Source organism: Pseudophryne corroboree, chromosome 8 (assembly GCF_028390025.1).
Source record: "Pseudophryne corroboree isolate aPseCor3 chromosome 8, aPseCor3.hap2, whole genome shotgun sequence".
Taxonomy (NCBI): domain Eukaryota; kingdom Metazoa; phylum Chordata; class Amphibia; order Anura; family Myobatrachidae; genus Pseudophryne; species Pseudophryne corroboree.
Window position 1 is genome coordinate 200,776,166 of NC_086451.1, and position 23,222 is coordinate 200,799,387.

A 23,222-nucleotide genomic window follows, 5' to 3' on the forward strand; every position below is an offset into this window, starting at 1 on the left:
GGGCATGGAGACGATGGAATACAAGGAAAGGCTTGAAAGACTAGGCATGTTTACATTGGAAAAGTGGAGACTAAGAGGGGATATGATCAACATCTACAAATATATAAGGGGACAATACACAGAGCTTGCGCGGGACCTGTTTTTGGTTAGATCAACACAGAGGACTCGTGGACACTCGCTCAGGTTAGAGGAAAGGAGATTCCGCACAATACGGCGTAAAGGCTTTTTCACGGTAAGGACAATACGTGTTTGGAATTCCCTGCCTGAGGGAGTTGTAATGGCGGAATCTGTCAAGACCTTTAAGAATGGGTTAGATAAATTCCTAATGGATAAGGATATCCAGGGGTATGGTGCATAGTCATGCATTAGTTACTATAAATAGGGATAAAATGCAACGGCTGACAGCAGCATCAGTCAGAAATTTTAGTAAAATCATCATGCATAGGAGACCACAAATAGGTTGAACTCGATGGACAATTGTCTTTTTTCAACCTCAGATACTATGTTACATGTATGTGTATTATTGGAGCAGAGCAAGATAGACATGTCGTGTTTGGTATTACAGTAACCAGATTAATGTGTAGATTCATTTGATACTTGTTATTAAGTTGTAGAACATTGCTATGAGTAGTTATGATTAAATGTATGAAAGCTAAAGTCACTCTTATTAGAACAATGGACATTCCAAGCAGGTGGTGGACAGGAAATTTAAGCCAGCCCTTTTGATGTCTTCAAGGCTGAACCTGGTTTGCATATGAATTGACCAGTGAATCATCATGAATGAGAAAGTTCCCTCCCTTAGACTAGATGTGTGCACTCCCCCAAACTAGATAGCACATTGCTGATCAGACACACAGGAGTTGCTGTTTTGTCCCAGATGATGATGGAGGTGCTGCCAGACCAGTGCCTACTTGATTTTACAGAGAGAGAGAGGGATATGGAGGGAAGACTTTATATGAGAAAGATATGGTGAGGTATTTGCTGGCCTGTAACTGTATGTATTTGATTTAGTTTGTATTAACTGCTTACTGTATAAATTGTAACCATGTAACTATATGTATACTGTACATTGTGATATATTGAATACATATCCTTTTAATAACAAATATATACATCAATGAGCTTTGGAACTCAGATAATGTGTGGGTGTATTGTTTTCTCTTAAGGGATGTAGTGTTTTGCGATGTACATCGCACTTTTATCGTATATGGTACTAAGATGCGCCTGGCGTCCGCAGTATAAATTAGAACAGGCTTTTTAAATATTTGTTAGAAAGCAATTTGGTATTTACTATCATCAGTGCTCAGTATCACTGCTCAGTAGTATAATCATGCTCAGTATCACTGGTCAGTGCTCAGTGTCTTGTGCTGCTCAGTGTCAGTTCTCAGTATCACTGCTCAGTAGTATCATCAGTGCTCAGTATCACTGTTCAGTAGTATCATCAGTGCTCAGTATCACTGGTCAGTGCTCAGTGTCTTGTGCTGCTCAGTGCCAGTTTTCAGTATTACTGCTCAGTAGTATCATCAGTGCTTAGTATTACTGGTCAGTGCCCAGTGTCTTGTGCTGCATTGTGCTGCTCAGTGTCAGTTCTTAGTAGTATCATCAGTGCTCAGTATCACTGCTCAGTAGTATCATCAGTGCTCAGTATCACTGATCAGTGCTTAGTGTCTTGTGCTACATCGTGCTGCTCAGTGTCAGTTCTCAGTATCACTGCTCAGTAGTATCATCAGTGCTCAGTATCACTGGTCAGTGCTCAGTCTTGTGCTGCATCGTGCTGCTCAGTGTCTGTTCTCAGTAGTAGTATCATCAGTGCTCAGTATCACTGCTCAGTAGTATCATCAGTGCTCAGTATCAATGGTCAGTGCTCAGTGTCTTGTGCTGCATCATGCTGCTCAGTGTCAGTTCTCAGTATCACTGCTCAGTAGTATCATCAGTGCTCAGTATCACTGATCAGTAGTATCATTAGTGCTCAGTATCACTGCTCAGTAGTATCATCAGTGTTCAGTGTCTTGTGCTGCTCAGTGTCAGTTCTCAGTATCATCAGTGCTCAGTATCACTGGTCAGTGCTCAGTGTCTTGTGCTGCTCAGTGTCAGTACTCAGTATCACTGCTCAGTAGTATCAGTGCTCAGTATCACTGTTCAGTAGTATCATCAGTGCTCAGTATCACTGGTCAGTGCTCAGTGTCTTGTGCTGCATTGTGCTGCTCAGTGTCAGTTCTTAGTATCATCAGTGCTCAGTATAACTGCTCAGTAGTATCATCAGTGCTCAGTATCACTGGTCAGTGCTTAGTGTCTTGTGCTGCATCGTGCTGCTCAGTGTCAGTTCTCAGTATCACTGCTCAGCAGTATCATCAGTGCTCAGTATCACTGGTCAGTGCTCAGTCTTGTGCTGCATCATGCTGCTCAGTGTCAGTTCTCAGTAGTAGTATCATCAGTGCTCAGTATCACTGCTCAGTAGTATCATCAGTGCTCAGTATCACTGGTCAGTGCTCAGTGTCTTGTGCTGCATCATGCTGCTTAGTGTAAGTTCTCAGTATTACTGCTCAGTAGTATCATCAGTGCTCAGTATCACTGATCAGTAGTATCATTAGTGCTCAGTATCACTGCTATCAGTGTCAGTTCTCAGTAGTAGTATCATCAGTGCTCAGTATCACTGCTCAGTAGTATCATCAGTTCTCAGTATCAATGGTCAGTGCTCAGTGTCTTGTGCTGCATCATGCTGCTTAGTGTCAGTTCTCAGTATTACTGCTCAGTAATATCATCAGTGCTCAGTATCACTGATCAGTAGTATCATTAGTGCTCAGTATCACTGCTCAGTAGTATCATCAGTGTTCAGTGTCTTGTGCTGCTTAGTGTTAGTTCTCAGTATCATCAGTGTTCAGTATCACTGGTCAGTGCTCAGTGTCAGTTCTCAGTATCACTGCTCAGTAGTATCATCAGTGCTCAGTATCACTGTTCAGTAGTATCATTAGTGCTCAGTATCACTGGTCAGTGCTCAGTGTCTTGTGATGCTCAGTGTCAGCTCTCAGTATCACTGCTCAGTAGTATCATCAGTGCTCAGTATCACTGGTCAGTGCTCATTGTCTTGTGCTGCATTGTGCTGCTCAGTGTCAGTTCTTAGTAGTATCATCAGTGCTCAGTATCACTGGTCAGTGCTCAGTGTCTTGTGATGCTCAGTGTCAGCTCTCAGTATCACTGCTCAGTAGTATCATCAGTGCTCAGTATCACTGGTCAGTGCGCAGTGTCTTGTGCTGCATCGTGCTGCTCAGTGTCAGTTCTCAGTAGTATCATCAGTGCTCAGTATCACTGCTCAGTAGTATCATCAGTGCTCAGTATCACTGGTCAGTGCTCAGTGTCTTGTGCTGCATCATGCTGCTTAGTGTCGGTTCTCAGTATCACTGCTCAGTACTATCATCAGTGCTCAGTATCACTGCTCAGTAGTATCATTAGTGCTCAGTATCACTGCTCAGTAGTATCATCAGTGCTCAGTGTCTTGTGCTGCTCAGTGTCAGTTCTCAGTATCACTGCTCAGTAGTATCATCAGTGCTCAGTATCACTGGTCAGTGCTCAGTGTCTTGTGCTGCATCTTGCTGCTGTAGGGTGCTGTGGTAGTGTCCTGTCACTGTGCAGAGGTCATCATTATTCCAGTCACAGTGATATCTGATATCTATCTAGTGGTATCTAATTCCAGACATTACTGCCGTCTAATTCCAGATATATTACTGGCATATAATTCCACACATTAAAAAATGATGAACAAAAATTTGCAGGGTAAAATAGGGACACTAACCAAGGAAGAAGTTGAGTACCCCCAAACCCAAGACACCTACATTATACCTTTTACCCAAGGTTCACAAAAATATTACCACACCACCAGGACGACCTATTGTATCAGGTAAGGGTGGAATCCTGGAAAAACCCAGTACCTTTTTGGACTTGCATTTACGACAACATGTATTAAACCTTCCTTCGTATCTGCGTGACACAACTGACATACTTCAAAAACTACATGATGTCCAATTAGATGATGACCACCTATTGGTAACACTTGATGTAGAATCACTCTACACCAGTGTGAAGATACGGATTCTCTGATCACTCAGGTAAACAGTTTAGTAAAGTGGCAAATGCCCTTTATTGTAAATATACACACACAGTACACAATAACATTAACAATTACATGCCAGGATGGTATCTTACTTACTAAGTTCCCACAATAGTATAGGATTACAGATGTGTGAGGGAGTATCTGTATAGCAGAGCCAACAAGTCTGCACTCCCAGGAAAAGCTTGTCATCCAATGTCCACAATGCATTCAGACACAATCCTCACTCAGCACACTGGCAGCCTCGTCCTCAGTGCACGTCCAGTAGCCTTTTTGAAACGAGAGGATAACAACAATACTTCTAGGCCTCAGCACACTGGAAGTGCTATCCTACCAGTAGCTTTCAGAAGCCATACACCTTATTCCTCCCAGGTCAAGAACTCCACTCTCTCTTTTAAAAGTCCCCCCAATTCCTCTAGGTGTAGACCTGCCTTCCAGGGCTGTCCAAGACGTGGTGCTCTCTGCTTATTGGAGCTGCAGAGTAAGGGGTGGATATGGCTGGGAAAAGGCCAGGTTCATCGCAGGGTAACACCTGCTGTTGTCCTGTAACATGTCTATACATGCCTACTAAAAGAACAATGGATGCTAATTAGGTTATCCCTCCTCCAAGTATCAGATAGTGTCCATTCACCACCAGATTGATCCCCTTTATAGCAGACAAGGTATTCCAGCTGCTATTTGTCTGTGAAATCCTCTGGCAGATAACTATTCCTATAAACAACTACGCACATTGAACATAGTATAACCAAATAAACCGCATAGTCCAAATATAACATATAAAATATAACTGTACAATATAATAACACAACACAACACAATACAATCATATATATATATATATATATATATATATATACACACACACACATCTTCATATGCATTCTGTACAAAACATCAGGCTAGAGATAATATTCCCTGATAAACACAAACACATATAACAGAGGGATGATGTTTCACAATAATATGTGATGTCCATTTCTATTGGGAATCCAGGCAGCATGCTGTATAGGTGATAACCAAGTTCTGTCTTGTCTCTTTACCCTAACGCACTGAATCTAGAAACAGGCTGGCAAAAAGTACTCCTCAAGAGCCAGCTGGGCTGCGTCCGTTACAGACCTCCCCTACTTTTTCCAGCCGCTGCGATTCAGTGACAAGAGTAACCCATTTGAGATGGGCAGACATCACATCTGGACAGCCTGGGTCAAACAAGTGTGGGCTTACATTTCCATCTGGCGGTGGAGGGTCTGGGCTCAGCAGTTCACAGTTTATAAGACCCCCTCCAGTATCCCAGGCACTGTGTTTAAACAGCCAGATTGATGGTGAGTAACCCCTATCATCAGAGGTGCTTCCCTCGCCACCCTTCTTTTTGGGTGACAACACTCGCTTTATCTTTGGTGCATCAGAGAGGAGAGTGAGCTGCATCAACAAAATCTGGTCTCTGGGGTCCTCACTCTCCCTTCCCAACACTATATTCCCTGGGAACTCCACCTCCATCACCTCTGGTGCATCTGGACAGTGGTTTGCCTCCCCCTCCCCCATTTTGAGTGACGTTACTCCCTCTACTTCTGAGGTATCACAGGGTAGCACAATCTGCATCACCAGGCTTGCATCAGGAAACCTGGCAGGAATAGTCAGTGGCTGGGGCCCTTCTTCTGCACTTAACCACTGGGATGAATTTGGCTGCAGGGGAGCAGTGAGTATCTGTAATTCTTCTCCACGTGCTCCCCCCTCAAAAGCCTCTACCCCCTCCCTTGGGTCTGAAATGTCTTCTACGCCCTCAATTGATAATTTCTGGGCCTCCCCTAGCATAGCAAACTGGACAGCTGGTTCAGGTGCCACTGACAGACTAGACCTCACCTGCAGCGGTGAGTCCTCGGCCCTTATCAGCTCCTTGGTACCCTTGACACCAACATCTTCTTGGAACTGGCATTCATCCACCATTTCTTCATTTTCCACCTCTGAAAATGGGAAGGCATAGTGCATCTCCTCCTGGGGTATCTGAATGACAGACCCCACTTCCTTCTCATTTTCAGTACCCTCCCCCAGTATAGCACATGGGACAGCTAAAAACCCAGCAAATACAAAACTCATAATTTCCTCGGAATTTCCTGGTATAGGGTAGTGCAGGGTAGCATTCACTGCACTTACCTGCTCCGTATGACCCAGACACCACTGTCTCCTGGGGTAGTCCTGCACGACCTGCTCCCTGGTCTGCTCACGCCATCTCAGTGTGGATTCCATCAGCCGACTGCTCAAGCTATCCATCCTCTGACCCAGTCGCTGGCTCTGCGAATCTCCTCTGTATGAAACTTCAGGCGCCAGGTTGCGTTGCTGGCACCTGCCCTGGGGCTCATCCTGATGGGACAGGGCAGTCTGTAGAATGGTGGCTGCTGGTGCAAGAGTCCGCACTGCAGGACTGTTGTCTGGTAATTCCAGCACCTCCTTTATTACCCGCATCCGATCCTCGGGTGTCGCGCCATCTCCCAGTGCTTCTAGACGGGCCTGTAATACCTCCGGTGTCTTTTCAAGCTTTTCTCCAACCTTCCCCTCTCCAAGGGCTTTCAGACGGGGTTGTACTAACCCTCGGGATCCCACCTCCGATCCACCGCTCTCCCTGCGGTTACTGGCATCGAATGTCCCAGCTGTAGGTCTCAACCACTCCGTCACTTGTTCCTCCTCATCTGACTCCTCAGATTCCTCCTCCTCATCACAAGGGTGTTCTTGATCCCATTTCAGCAATTTTGCAATTAGGGATTCCTTTCCATCTGTTGCGGTCACCTTAATACCTCGTGCTCGACAGACCATATGCAGGAATCTCTTGTTGAGGTTTATGTACATTTCTGTTTCTGCCTCCATACTGCTGACTTTCGAAATGTACTAACAACTTTTCAGCAAGATACCTGGCTACTGTGTGCCAAACTGTTTACAAGGCTCTTAGGTGCCCTCCGCTGACACCTCTCGCAGCCTTACCCAGGGTAAACTGGGACTGAGTGATCCCACTGCTGCCACCAATTGTGAAGATACGGATTCTCTGATCACTCAGGTAAACAGTTTAGTAAAGTGGCAAATGCCCTTTATTGTAAATATACACACACAGTACACAATAACATTAACAATTACATGCCAGGATGGTATCTTACTTACTAAGTTCCCACAATAGTATAGGATTACAGATGTGTGAGGGAGTATCTGTATAGCAGAGCCAACAAGTCTGCACTCCCAGGAAAAGCTTGTCATCCGGTGTCCACAATGCATTCAGACACAATCCTCACTTAGCACACTGGCAGCCTCGTCCTCAGTGCACGTCCAGTAGCCTTTTTGAAACGAGAGGATAACAACAATACTTCTAGGCCTCAGCACACTGGAAGTGCTATCCTATCAGTAGCTTTCAGAAGCCATACACCTTATTCCTCCCAGGTCAAGAACTCCACTCTCTCTTTTAAAAGTCCCCCCAATTCCTCTAGGTGTAGACCTGCCTTCCAGGGCTGTCCAAGACGTGGTGCTCTCTGCTTATTGGAGCTGCAGAGTAAGGGGTGGATATGGCTGGGAAAAGGCCAGATTCATCGCAGGGTAACACCTGCTGTTGTCCTGTAACATGTCTATACATGCCTACTAAAAGAACAATGGATGCTAATTAGGTTATCCCTCCTCCAAGTATCAGATAGTGTCCATTCACCACCAGATTGATCCCCTTTACAGCAGACAAGGTATTCCAGCTGCTATTTGTCTGTGAAATCCTCTGGCAGATAACTATTCCTATAAACAACTACGCACATTGAACACAGTATAACCAAATAAACCGCATAGTCCAAATATAACATATAAAATATAACTGTACAATATAATAACACAACACAATACAATCATATATATATATATATATACACACACACATCTTCATATGCATTCTGTACAAAACATCAGGCTAGAGATAATATTCCCTGATAAACACAAACACATATAACAGAGGGATGATGTTTCACAATAATATGTGATGTCCATTTCTATTGGGAATCCAGGCAGCATGCTGTATAGGTGATAACCAAGTTCTGTCTTGTCTCTTTACCCTAACGCACTGAATCTAGAAACAGGCTGGCAAAAAGTACTCCTCAAGAGCCAGCTGGGCTGCGTCCGTTACAACCAGTATCAAACATCAAACTGGCATAGAAGCGGTTCGATATTTTCTGGAAATGGCTGGCAACAGTGAGTTTTATGACTTATTAATTGAACTTCTGGAATTTGTTCTGACAAGGAACTATTTTACCTTCAATGTCAGGTTTTACCTCCAAACTCGTGGCACGGCGATGGGCGCGGCCTGTGCCCCAACTTATGCCAACCTATATTTGGGATGGTGGGAGAGAGAAGTTGTAATGCATCCGAACAATGAAAAATACACACGGCATGTAGTTGCGTGGTGGCGCTACATCGATGACATCATTCTAATTTGGGAAGGTGACCGAAAACTCCTACTAACATTCATTGAGGAACTGAACACCAATGAAAACAATCTTAAACTCACACACCACATTAGTGAGGATTCAGTGTGCCTTCTGGACCTTATCATTTCCAAAGCACCCAATGGTCAGATCGAAAGCGAGCTCTACCGGAAAGAAACATCTACCAACAGCCTGTTACATCAGACAAGAGCGCATTTTCCCCCTACGGTAGAAAATATTCCCAAGGAGGAATTCCTACGCCTAAAGAGAAATTGTTCAGACTCATCAACCTTCTCACAGAAAAGTGCTGAATTGACAACCAGATTGAGGGAATGGGGTTATAGTCACAGGTCCATTAAAAAAGCCAAATGGCATACCAGCCAAACACCGAGGGACAATTTGATCTTCCCACATACTAAAATTGGCACTACATCAGGACAGGACAATAAACTCAGGTTTGTTGGCACCTTTTGTAGAGAATGGAGGGAAATACAGGATTCCATTAACAAACATTGGCCAGTTTTACTCCTAGATCATGACCTTGCAGAGACCATAGGACAAAAACCTTCCATGAGCTGGAGAAGGTCCAGAAACCTCAAAGATAAACTTACTACCAGCCATTTTACCAAAAATCCCAAAAAACAATCAACCATCAAGGGCTCCTATCCATGCGGGACTTGTAAAGCATGCCAACATATGATTAAGACCACATCTGTTATTGATCGATATGGAGAAGACAGACCAATCAATCAGTTCATCAACTGTAATGCAGTTGGGGTCGTATATTGCATATCGTGTAGTTGTGACATGAAATATGTGGGCATCACTACCAGAGCCCTCAAACAACGTATCTTGGAATCAGTTTATAATAAAAATTATTAGTCAATATTATTAATACAAATTTTAACACGTACCCATCCACATTAGGTTTAAGGCAGCATTTAACACCTCCGTGTATTAATTTTCTTTACTATCACACACCCCATATAATAACTAAGAGCAGCAAAAGATGTAGTCAGGGAATTTCCGGTCACGGTGAAACTGCTCAGTCTGTGGTCCCATCACCATGACTACCAAACAGGAAGTGAGGTAGTTCTGCTGGTCCACACTCCCTGCAATCACCTTCCAACCATAGACAAAGAAAAAAACTCCCAAGCGCTATGGAATCTGATAAAACACTTCTTGCTTAAATTACTTGATCACACTGGTATAATGTATCTATAATAGTATATAATGACCATTAATATTCACACATCATTAATGAGATGATTTTGTTTATTTAAAATATGTCTGCACAAGATTAATACATTTATCTGTTTTTAAATTAAAACAGTGAATCCTAATACCGGTATACAACATTTATAACAATACAACATATAACATAGAATTTTCAAAAATGTCTCAAAAATATGTTTACAAAAAATCCAGACACCTCTTGGAATTTAGGTGCTTGTTTCACCTTCTCTGGTGTATCAGCTGGTATATCCAAAACAATCAACAATGTCCTTTTTAGGAAAATCCTACCAGGCTGATGTTAACTATTATCAAAGTTCAAATGGTGTTATTTGTAGCTACCTGAAGTGTTTTTCAAAGTTCGGGATCCCCGCAACTTACTTGTAAAACCATGAGTGGTAAGAGGAGCAAAGCATCGGATGTCTGCCGGCAGACGTGTTGTGGTGCTCTAGCATCAACTAGTTTCGCCTGTCTAGCAGGCTTCCTCAGGATGACTGAATGCACCGTCTGATCCTCCTCTTATGCTCCTTCTAGTTGTAGTTACCATAGAAACGGGTAAGTATTTCCGCCCACTTCAGCTGCGGTTTCCATAGAGACGGATAGGGATTACCTCCCACTTTCCGTCCTCCTTCTAAATCTTCTTCTCATAAGAGCGGGTGAAAGTTACCGCCCATTGTAGTTGCGGTTTCCATGGAAACGGGTCGGGGATGCCGCCCACTACCCTTCATTGTTTCCGCCCTTAGTCCTGTATTACTTCCGCCCGTACGTCCACGTGATCTATCTTTCTTGATCGCGTCACTTCCGTCTTTGTTCTTTTCACGGGGCGTTAGGCGTTGTCATGGTTCCCTGTGTTCATACAGCGGTACCTTATTCCGTCAGTTCCGCCCTCGTCACTTCCGTCCTCGTTCTTTTCACGGGGCGTTCGGCATTGTCATGGTTACCTGTGTTCATACAATGGTACCTTATTCCGTCAGTTCCGCCCTGACCTTCCATCCAAAAACAGTTTTTACATCGTAGGTATTTATATTAAGTATACCCAGACTATAACAGTCCCCATTGTTTAACTGATTAATTCTCTTTCTTCATATAATTCATACTTAGCAAAAAAATCACTCTAATGAATGGGGGATTTTTTTATATTATATTTCTTTATTATTTTTATTTTTAGTTTTATTGATCTTTGAGACACAAAACATAACAACACAAAAACAACACAAAACACAGTGAAAATAATAACTAGATAATAACTAAAATCTTCTTCCATATTAAAAATTATTTAAAAATATCAAAGAATAATAAATCAGGTCTTTGGACAGTAGAGGTATCCTGAACCAAGGGATCAATCTTTCCTCAATTCTCATTTAAAAAAGGGTTCAGATCCCATTCTGCATTAATCCCCCCTGGTGTCAGTGTTCCTAATTTGAATATCATTCTTGCCTCTTCCTTTAATAATAGGTCATTCCAATTCCCACCTCTCCAGGGCTTCTTCACCATTTTTATACCTACAAACTTCAGACCTGAAGGGTCACTTCTATGTTCCTTAGTAAAGTGTTCTGGAATGCTATGATTTTCTTTATTATTTTTTATATTATTCAGATGTTCGTTGATTCTAAAATGTAGGTTCCGATATGTCTTCCCTACATATTGGAGCCCACATGGGCATACTAGTAGATAGATCACCCCTTTAGAGTTACAGGTGATTCTTTGATTTATTTCGTATTCTTTTCCTGTTTTTCTTGATGTGTATTGTCGAACTGCTTTTGTCGATGTACTTTTAGTTTTTCTACAAGCTATACAGTTATGACAATTATAAAAACCTGGTTCCGATTCTTTTAGCCATGTTTCTTTCCCTTTTGTCTCTTTACTCAAGATCCCTTTAACTATCTTATTCTTGATTGTCGGAGCTCTTCTAAATACCACCTTTGGATTCTTCGGTAATATATCCTCCAGATCTTCATCTGCTTTCAAAATATGCCAATGTTTGAAGATACTTTTTTCTAAAAGGCTTCGTTGACTTGAATAGTTTGTTAGAAACAGAAGATTTTCTTGGACATTCTTTTTCTCTTTGTAACAGAGAAGATCATTTCTATCTGTCATATCTATTTCTTCTTTATTTTTAACCAGAGTCGATCTTTCATAATTTTTATCTCAAATTGTTGTATTAGTTTCTCTGTTTGTTCTTCATAGTCTTTTTTCATCGAACAATTTCTCCTAATTCGCTTCATTTGTCCCTTTGGGATGTTAGATAACCATTTCGGGTGGTGATTACTCTTGAAGTTTAGATAGCTGTTACAATCCACTTCTTTGGTATATGTCCTTGTCTCTATTTTATTGTCCCTAATAAATATTGTTAAGTCTAGAAAATTCACGCTTGAATCACTGATTTCTCGCGTGAATTCCAGATTAAACACATTATTATTTAGTTGTTCAATAAATTTCTCCAGATCCATAGTCGTACCATCCCAAATAAGGATGACATCGTCAATATATCTTGCCCATAAGATGATCTTACTTGAATACGAATTATTATCCCATATGAACTAATTTTCCCACTGTGCGAGAAATAAGTTCGCATAGGAAGGGGCAAAGTTTGTACCCATAGCTGTTCCCTGGGTTTGGATATAGCAATCATCTGAATAACTAAAAAAATTGTGATTTAATGTAAATTTTATACCTTCCAGAATGAAGTCAATTTGGTCCATCTTTAAATTGGATTCATTTATAAGAATCTTCTGGACATTTTCCATCCCTTGATCGTGTTTAATTGAAGTATATAATGACTTCACGTCGCATGTGGCCAATAGATAGCCATCTTTCCATATGATCCCGTTCAGTATATTCAGGATCTGTGTGGTGTCTTTAATATAACTTCGCTGTTTAGTTACAAGGGGTTTAAGAAATGTGTCTATGTAGCAAGAGAGTTTAGAGGTCAATGATTGAATTCCAGCAATTATCGGCCTTCCCGGTGGATTTTCAGGGTCCTTATGGATTTTTGGTAGGTGGTAAAAATAGGCCATCATCGGATATTCAGGATAGATGAACTTATATTCATGTTTCGTTAGGATCCCTTTCTCCAATGCTTCCTTAAGTATCTTTTCCAGTTCTTTTTTAAAAACGTCTGTAGGATCTTTTCGTAATACTTGGTAGGTAGTTTCATCGCCAAGGAGTCTTCTTGATTCTTCGTCATACTTATCTTTGTCCATAAGCACAATACCCCCTCCCTTATCCGCTGGTTTTATTATGATCTTCTCATTCTTTTGCAACGTTTTTAGGGCCTTATTTTCATTCTTAGTGAGATTCCACTTCTCTTTCTGTCTAATAGTATCTGGGATCCTCCTAATATCATCTTCTACCATTTTTTTGGAAGGTCTTAAGATAATGATTTTTAAGATAAGCTGGATAAAATGTAGATTTTTCTTTAAGATTTGAATGTTCAAAACCATCCAGGTTTTCTTCTCTTATCACTCCATTTTCCGTCTCTTTTCGTTTGAAAAACTTCTTAAGCGTAATCTTTCTAACAAACTTCTCCAGATCTATGAATGTGTTAAATTTATCCAGGGTATTTGTTGGTGCAAATTTCAGGCCTTTTTGTAGTATCGATAATTTGGAGGTACTCAGCTCATATTTGCTGAAGTTGAATATCCCCTGCGTTGAAACTTCTTCACGGTTTTCTTCAATTTTTTCTTTTGACCTGTTTTTTGTTCCACCTCGCTTTCCCCTTCTGTTGTATTTGAATTTCTCTTTCGCCGCCGTCTTTTTTTCATATTCATATCTGGTGTTCTTTTTGGGATCGCACCTAGGTTCAAGGAGGAGGTGTTTTTCTGGGCTAATTCTAAAAAAGCATCTAGAAAGGCTTCAGTATCCTCTACTTCTTCTTCTAGATAATTATTCTCGCTTATGGCTTTTGTTTTTCCTCTGTTATCCAATCTTGTTATCAAAGTTCGAGCTGAATCTTCCATTTTTTCTTTTTGATCCTCTCTTCCACAGTTGAAACTTCTTTTCAAGGTCTCAGCTGCGGGGTATCTCTCCTTCTTCTTAGGACCATAGGAGGCTTCATATCTTGGGTTTTCTCTTTCTACCTTCCGACGTCTCTCTTCATTTTTCCAGTGACTTGGATATCTTTCAGTCATCTGTCTTTCAATTGATGGGGACCTCTTTCTATTGGATGAATATTCTTGATATCTATTGTGTTGGTATTCAGGATATCTATTTCTATATCCAAAGTTCTCATTTGCTCTTGGGTAGGCTCGCTCCCTACTTCTATCTCTATCTCTCCACTGTTTGGGAATATTTTGAATCATATTCCTTTGATAAGTGAAATAATTGTTGGTTCTCAACCTATTTTCCATTCTATCTGTTTGTCTATCCATTTTCCAATTCCTAATGTCCCCTTTGTAGTCTTCCAAGTCTCTGGCAAGTTTTTTTCGTTTCTGTTCAATTACCTCCTGTTCTATTTTCTGAAGCTTGTTCTTAGTCAGAGACTCTAGATTCTGGAAGTCTGTCAATTTTTCCAGTGGTTTGAATTTATTCCTTATATTTAGGATTTCTGCCTCTATCCCTCTAAGGGATTCTTCCCTATCCTCAATAATCAATTTCATTAGACGAAAAGAACATGTATCTAAAACTTCATTCCATTTTTGTATAAAATCACCATTTTTTGATAAAAATGATGGTATTTTGGTCATTCTCAGACCTCTAGGGATCATCTTTTTTTCCAATATATTTCCCCAGTGTCGTGCTTTCCCACCATTGTTTAATTTCTTGAATTTCTAATTTTTCCATTTTAATATATAATTCACAGAATGTCTCCTCTGTCACCTCTACTGTCCGTTGTAGAGTTCTTCCCTGTACTGGTATTAAATCATTCAATAACCTTAAGCATTCTTCTTTATTGAGTGTCATTATGCGAATAGCAGCTGTCCTTTTTAGTGGATATAGACTCTTAACAAAACAACAAGTAAGGACTGCGCTTATCGCTAACAGATAAATAAGCTGCTATCGGAGTATAAAGGGAATCCACCTTTCCCAAAAGATACGTATAGACAAAGAAAAAAACTCCCAAGCGCTATGGAATCTGATAAAACACTTCTTGCTTAAATTACTTGATCACACTGGTATAATGTATCTATAATAGTATATAATGACCATTAATATTCACACATCATTAATGAGATGATTTTGTTTATTTAAAATATGTCTGCACAAGATTAATACATTTATCTGTTTCTAAATTAAAATAGTGAATCCTAATACCGGTATACAACATTTATAACAATACAACATATAACATAGAATTTTCAAAAATGTCTCAAAAATATGTTTACAAAAAATCCAGACACCTCTTGGAATTTAGGTGCTTGTTTCACCTTCTCTGGTGTATCAGCTGGTATATCCAAAACAATCAACAATGTCCTTTTTAGGAAAATCCTACCAGGCTGATGTTAACTATTATCAAAGTTCAAATGGTGTTATTTGTAGCTACCTGAAGCGTTTTTCAAAGTTCGGGATCCCCGCAACTTACTTGTAAAACCATGAGTGGTAAGAGGAGCAAAGCATCGGATGTCTGCCGGCAGACGTGTTGTGGTGCTCTAGCATCAACTAGTTTCGCCTGTCTAGCAGGCTTCCTCAGGATGACTGAATGCACCGTCTGATCCTCCTCTTATGCTCCTTCTAGTTGTAGTTACCATAGAAACGGGTAAGTATTTCCGCCCACTTCAGCTGCGGTTTCCATAGAGACGGATGGGGATTACCTCCCACTTTCCGTCCTCCTTCTAAATCTTCTTCTCATAAGAGCGGGTGAAAGTTACCGCCCATTGTAGTTGCGGTTTCCATGGAAACGGGTCGGGGATGCCGCCCACTACCCTTCATTGTTTCCGCCCTTAGTCCTGTATTACTTCCGCCCGTACGTCCACGTGATCTATCTTTCTTGATCGCGTCACTTCCGTCCTTGTTCTTTTCACGGGGCGTTAGGCGTTGTCATGGTTCCCTGTGTTCATACAGCGGTACCTTATTCCGTCAGTTCCGATCCTCGTCACTTCCGTCCTCGTTCTTTTCACGGGGCGTTCGGCATTGTCATGGTTACCTGTGTTCATACAATGGTACCTTATTCCGTCAGTTCCGCCCTGACCTTCCATCCAAAAACAGTTTTTACATCGTAGGTATTTATATTAAGTATACTCAGACTATAACAGTCCCCATTGTTTAACTGATTAATTCTCTTTCTTCATATAATTCATACTTAGCAAAAAATTCACGCTAATGAATGGGGGATTTTTTATATTATATTTCTTTATTATTTTTATTTTTATTGATCTTTGAGACACAAAACATAACAACACAAAAACAACACAAAACACAGTGAAAATAATAACTAGATAATAACTAAAATCTTCTTCCATATTAAAAATTATTAAAAAATATCAAAGAATAATAAATCAGGTCTTTGGACAGTAGAGGTATCCTGAACCAAGGGATCAATCTTTCCTCAATTCTCCTTTAAAAAAGGGTTCAGATCCCATTCTGCATTAAGCCCCCCTGGTGTCAGTGTTCCTAATTTGAATATCATTCTTGCTTCTTCCTTTAATAATAGGTCATTCCAATTCCCACCTCTCCAGGGCTTCTTCACCATTTTTATACCTACAAACTTCAGACCTGAAGGGTCACTTCTATGTTCCTTAGTAAAGTGTTCTGGAATGCTATGATTTTCTTTATTATTTTTTATATTATTCAGATGTTCGTTGATTCTAAAATGAAGGTTCCAATATGTCTTCCCTACATATTGGAGCCCACATGGGCATACTAGTAGATAGATCACCCCTTTAGAGTTACAGGTGATTCTTTGATTTATTTCGTATTCTTTTCCTGTTTTTCTTGATGTGTATTGTCGAACTGCTTTTGTCGATGTACTTTTAGTTTTTCTACAAGCTATACAGTTATGACAATTATAAAAACCTGTTTCCGATTCTTTTAGCCATGTTTCTTTCCCTTTTGTCTCTTTACTCAAGATCCCTTTAACTATCTTATTCTTGATTGTCGAAGCTCTTCTAAATACCACCTTTGGATTCTTCGGTAATATATCCTCCAGATCTTCATCTGCTTTCAAAATATGCCAATGTTTGAAGATACTTTTTTCTAAAAGGCTTTGTTGACTTGAATAGTTTGTTAGAAACAGAAGATTTTCTTGGACATTCTTTTTCTCTTTGTAACAGAGAAGATAATTTCTATCTGTCATATCTATTTCTTCTTTATTTTTAACCAGAGTCGATCTTTCATAATTTTTATTCTCAAATTGTTGTATTAGTTTCTCTGTTTGTTCTTCATAGTCTTTTTTCATCGAACAATTTCTCCTAATTCGGTCATTTGTCCCTTTGGGATGTTAGATAACCATTTCGGGTGGTGATTACTCTTGAAGTTTAGATAGCTGTTACAATCCACTTCTTTGGTATATGTCCTTGTCTCTATTTTATTGTCCCTAATAAATATTGTTAAGTCTAGAAAATTCACGCTTGAATCACTGATTTCTCGCGTGAATTCCAGATTAAACACATTATTATTTAGTTGTTCAATAAATTTCTCCAGATCCATAGTCGTACCATCCCAAATAAGGATGACATCGTCAATATATCTTGCCCATAAGATGATCTTACTTGAATACGAATTATTATCCCATATGAACTCATTTTCCCACTGTGCGAGAAATAAGTTCGCATAGGAAGGGGCAAAGTTTGTACCCATAGCTGTTCCCTGGGTTTGGATATAGCAATCATCTGAATAACTAAAAAAATTGTGATTTAATGTAAATTTTATACCTTCCAGAATGAAGTCAATTTGGTCCATCTTTAAATTGGATTCATTTATAAGAATCTTCTGGACATTTTCCATCCCTTGATCGTGTTTAATTGAAGTATATAATGACTTCACGTCGCATGTGGCCAATAGATAGCCATCTTTCCATATGATCCTGTTCAGTATATTCAGGATCTGTGTGGTGTCTTTAATATAACTTCGCTGTTTAGTTACAAGGGGTTTAAGAAAGGTGTCTATGTAGCAAGAGAGTTTAGAGGTCAATGATTGAATTCCAGCAATTATCGGCCTTCCCGGTGGATTTTCAGGGTCCTTATGGATTTTTGGTAGGTGGTAAAAATAGGCCATCATCGGATATTCAGGATAGATGAACTTATATTCATGTTTCGTTAGGATCCCTTTCTCCAATGCTTCCTTAAGTATCTTTTCCAGTTCTTTTTTAAAAACGTCTGTAGGATCTTTTCGTAATACTTGGTAGGTAGTTTCATCGCCAAGGAGTCTTCTTGATTCTTCGTCATACTTATCTTTGTCCATAAGCACAATACCCCCTCCCTTATCCCAAAGGGACAAATGAAGCAAATAAGGAGAAATTGTTCGATGAAAAAAGACTATGAAGAACAAACAGAGAAACTAATACAACAATTTGAGAATAAAAATTATGAAAGATCGACTCTGGTTAAAAATAAAGAAGAAATAGATATGACAGATAGAAATGATCTTCTCTGTTACAAACAGAAAAAGAATGTCCAAGAAAATCTTCTGTTTCTAACAAACTATTCAAGTCAACGAAGCCTTTTAGAAAAAAGTATCTTCAAACATTGGCATATTTTGAAAGCAGATGAAGATCTGGAAGATATATTACCAAAGAATCCAAAGGTGGTATTTAGAAGAGCTCCGACAATCAAGAATAAGATAGTTAAAGGGATCTTGAGTAAAGAGACAAAAGGGAAAGAAACATGGCTAAAAGAATCGGAACCAGGTTTTTATAATTGTCATAACTGTATAGCTTGTAGAAAAACTAAAAGTACATCGACAAAAGCAGTTCGACAATACACATCAAGAAAAACAGGAAAAGAATACGAAATAAATCAAAGAATCACCTGTAACTCTAAAGGGGTGATCTATCTACTAGTATGCCCATGTGGGCTCCAATATGTAGGGAAGACATATCGGAACCTACATTTTAGAATCAACGAACATCTGAATAATATAAAAAATAATAAAGAAAATCATAGCATTCCAGAACACTTTACTAAGGAACATAGAAGTGACCCTTCAGGTCTGAAGTTTGTAGGTATAAAAATGGTGAAGAAGCCCTGGAGAGGTGGGAATTGGAATGACCTATTATTAAAGGAAGAAGCAAGAATGATATTCAAATTAGGAACACTGACACCAGGGGGGCTTAATGCAGAATGGGATCTGAACCCTTTTTTAAAGGAGAATTGAGGAAAGATTGATCCCTTGGTTCAGGATACCTCTACTGTCCAAAAACCTGATTTATTATTCTTTGATATTTTTAAATAATTTTTAATATGGAAGAAGATTTTAGTTATTATCTAGTTATTATTTTCACTGTGTTTTGTGTTGTTTTTGTGTTGTTATGTTTTGTGTCTCAAAGATCAATAAAAATAAAAATAATAAAGAAATTTAATATAAAAAAATCCCCCATTCATTAGAGTGAATTTTTTGCTAAGTATGAATTATATGAAGAAAGAGAATTAATCAGTTAAACAATGGGGACTGTTATAGTCTGAGTATACTTAATATAAATACCTACGATGTAAAAACTGTTTTTGGATGGAAGGTCAGGGCGGAACTGATGGAATAAGGTACCATTGTATGAACACAGGTAACCATGACAACGCCGAACGCCCCGTGAAAAGAACGAGGACGGAAGTGACGAGGGCGGAACTGACGGAATAAGGTACCGCTGTATGAACACAGGGAACCATGACAACGCCTAACGCCCCGTGAAAAGAACAAGGACGGAAGTGACGCGATCAAGAAAGATACATCACGTGGACGTACGGGCGGAAGTAATACAGGACTAAGGGCGGAAACAATGAAGGGTAGTGGGCGGCATCCCCGACCCGTTTCCATGGAAAACGCAACTACAATGGGCGGTAACTTTCACCCGCTCTTATGAGAAGAAGATTTAGAAGGAGGACGGAAAGTGGGAGGTAATCCCCATCCGTCTCTATGGAAACCGCAGCTGAAGTGGGCGGAAATACTTACCCGTTTCTATGGTAACTACAACTAGAAGGAGCATAAGAGGAGGATCAGACGGTGCATTCAGTCATCCTGAGGAAGCCTGCTAGACAGGCGAAACTAGTTGATGCTAGAGCACCACAACACGTCTGCCGGCAGACATCCGATGCTTTGCTCCTCTTACCACTCATGGTTTTACAAGTAAGTTGCGGGGATCCCGAACTTTGAAAAACGCTTCAGGTAGCTACAAATAACACCATTTGAACTTTGATAATAGTTAACATCAGCCTGGTAGGATTTTCCTAAAAAGGACATTGTTGATTGTTTTGGATATACCAGCTGATACACCAGAGAAGGTGAAACAAGCACCTAAATTCCAAGAGGTGTCTGGATTTTTTGTAAACATATTTTTGAGACATTTTTGAAAATTCTATGTTATATGTTGTATTGTTATAAATGTTGTATACCGGTATTAGGATTCACTGTTTTAATTTAGAAACAGATAAATGTATTAATCTTGTGCAGACATATTTTAAATAAACAAAATCATCTCATTAATGATGTGTGAATATTAATGGTCATTATATACTATTATAGATACATTATACCAGTGTGATCAAGTAATTTAAGCAAGAAGTGTTTTATCAGATTCCATAGCGCTTGGGAGTTTTTTTCTTTGTCTATACGTATCTTTTGGGAAAGGTGGATTCCCTTTATACTCCGATAGCAGCTTATTTATCTGTTAGCGATAAGCGCAGTCCTTACTTGTTGTTTTGTTAAGAGTCTATATCCACCTTCCAACCATCCCTCGGGCGGAAATGATGCGCTTTGACGCCACTTCCGGTCACGGAGTAAACACTCCGAGTATAACAGAATAATTCTGATCTAATAAGCTATTCCCTATCATCTACCCCACCCCTGTGTTAATGAACCAAACCCACTATGAAACCTCCGTGTATTAATTTTCTTTACTATCACACACCACATATAATAACTAAGAGCAGCAAAAGATGCAGTTAGGGAATTTCCGGTCACGGTGAAACTGCTGTTTGTGGTCCCATCACCATGACTACTAAACAGGAAGTGAGGTAGCTCTGCTGGTCCACACTCCCTGCAATCATCCTCTAACCATCCCTCAAGCGGAAATGATGCGCTTTGACGCCACTTCCGGTCACGGAGTAAATACTCCGAGTATAACAGAATCATTCTGATCTAATAAGCTATTCCTTATCATCTACTTCACCCCTGCGTTAATGAACCAAACTCACTATGAAACCCACCTAGCCGCGCACACAATCAAAAACCCGATGGACACGCGCCACTTCCGGGTTCCGTAACCGGAAGTGACGCGTCATTACAGTGTGACGCATCATTACAGTGTGACATGTTATCGTCAGTTCATTTACGTAGGCCTCCGATCACGGGGCCTTCACCTTGATCTCAGTCATTACATTCAGGCTCTAATATTTATTAGTCTCGATTATGTTTTTCTAAAGCTATAACTTAAAATCTCTGCAGGCATGCAAATTTCTACCACATGATACAATCTTACATCACTTCCGCCCTTTTGAAACCGGAAGTGAGGTGTATAGTATGGCATGCATACCACATGATGTATACACATTTCTTTCTTTCTGTGATTGGTCCTTAATTGAGACCACTCCCCCCTTTTGGCCTTAAATAGATAGCTTTCCACTATCCTCTCACACAGTGAACAAGCCACCTCAGGTGAAACGGCCATCTGTGTTATGTGGTGCTGAACAGTGCACGGTTCAGCCCACCATATTTCCTGGTATCATATTATCCATGTTAAATTTTGATATTTGATATTTATTTTTGATCTATCATCAGGTAATTTGCTAAATTCTCTTTTCTTGTCATTTTGTTTTATTTTATGTCAACCACTGTGATAAACAAGTAATATACTTTATCATTAACATTCAGCCCTCCTTTTCACATTTCCAAAATCTGTGGATGGTCAATTCAAAAAAAAAAATTCTGAACCATACCCCAGTTGCTCCAAGAGAAACAATTCTTTCTTAGGATAACATATGATTATGTGATCCCTATCTTGGATCTTTGATTATATAAGAAAACTTTAAGATACCTGTGTAATTCCACACTTATTTTCCACAAGCACAGGTAACCCGCCTTTCTCATCCACTGTCCATTATTGTATGGTGCGGCGGACAACAAGAGGCGGGCCCTGTACTTTATTGTTTCCTATACCTCACTCATTCAGTACTCACTCATCCAAAATGCCAGTCATATAAATTCCCGGTAATACGACAATAACAGATAGACTGTGCATCTCAATGGATAGCTGAAGTGCTCTTTTGGTATGTGCCAATAACCATACACTCTCTCATTCACAATCCATGTGATATTACTGCCATATCTCTCTGGTTACGCCCAATCTCGCCTGATCTTGGAAGCTAAGCAGTGAGGAGCCTGAATAGTACCTAGGTGGGAGACTACTAGGGAATCTCAGGTGCAGTAATAGATATCTGTATCCAAATGTGAAAAGCAGAAGTGCTGGAGCAACCTTTGACCTTACTGAATTTCATACCTTTTTTCCCTCTCTTAATTGTCTGATCTCAGACCTGTTAAATATATTAAATATATTACTTACCTGTGAATATCCACAGATCCTTATTCGTGTATGTAAAACCGAAGTGTTGGAGCTATAATTGACTCTATTGTGCATCTGATTTCAGGTTTGCACACATTTCACATTCATTATCCGATACGCTGATCGCTGATGAGAAAGCTAGAATTTGCAATTTACCTCCTACTAGGATACCAGGATAAATTCATCACAATTGGCATTGGTCAATAGACCTATACTTCTAAGTCTACTAAAAATTGTTGTCATATCTTATGCCATTGTGACTTATATCAGAAATCTTTTTCTCTTTTGATGTAGAAACCAATTTTGATATTTTCATCTTAGGTGTCACTGTCACCTCATTTATTACATCAATTAAGAATGTTTATTCTCATTTTTATCTTTAACCATTATTCTCATTTTTATCTTTAACCATTAAAATTCTTTCAGAATCTACTCTCAGATTCCTATGATAATAGTAGAGAGAGGTCCAGATTCTTTTTTGTCTTTCTCTTTTAGGACTATATATATATATATATATATGTGTGTGTGTCTGTCAAGGTACTACATTTTTATCCTATTCTAATTAAAAGTTAAGTTTTATTTAAGCGTGCCCCAACACAGAGTCTCTCTTTCCCTCCTTAAACATTACTATGTACTATTGACTCTGGGTGCACCACCAACCACAACAAACTCCTTGAATACCGTTTACAGGCATCTCTTATGTAAATGCACTGTTGGTCACAAGGGACAAATTTCATAAAGAGCCCTTTACAAAAATATTAATTTTAGTCCTGTGCGGCACCAAATTAATCCTTTTCTCTAAAAT

General features: G+C 39.7%; 1 protein-coding gene and 1 pseudogene across 2 annotated transcripts in view; one reads left to right on the forward strand and one right to left on the reverse strand.

Moving 5' to 3' along the window:
* Positions 1 to 23,222, reverse strand: part of MID2 (midline 2) — a 907,753-nt gene that overhangs the window by 157,399 nt on the left and 727,132 nt on the right. The window lies entirely within an intron of this gene.
* On the forward strand, positions 22,170 to 22,288 carry LOC134950212 (5S ribosomal RNA; annotated as a pseudogene).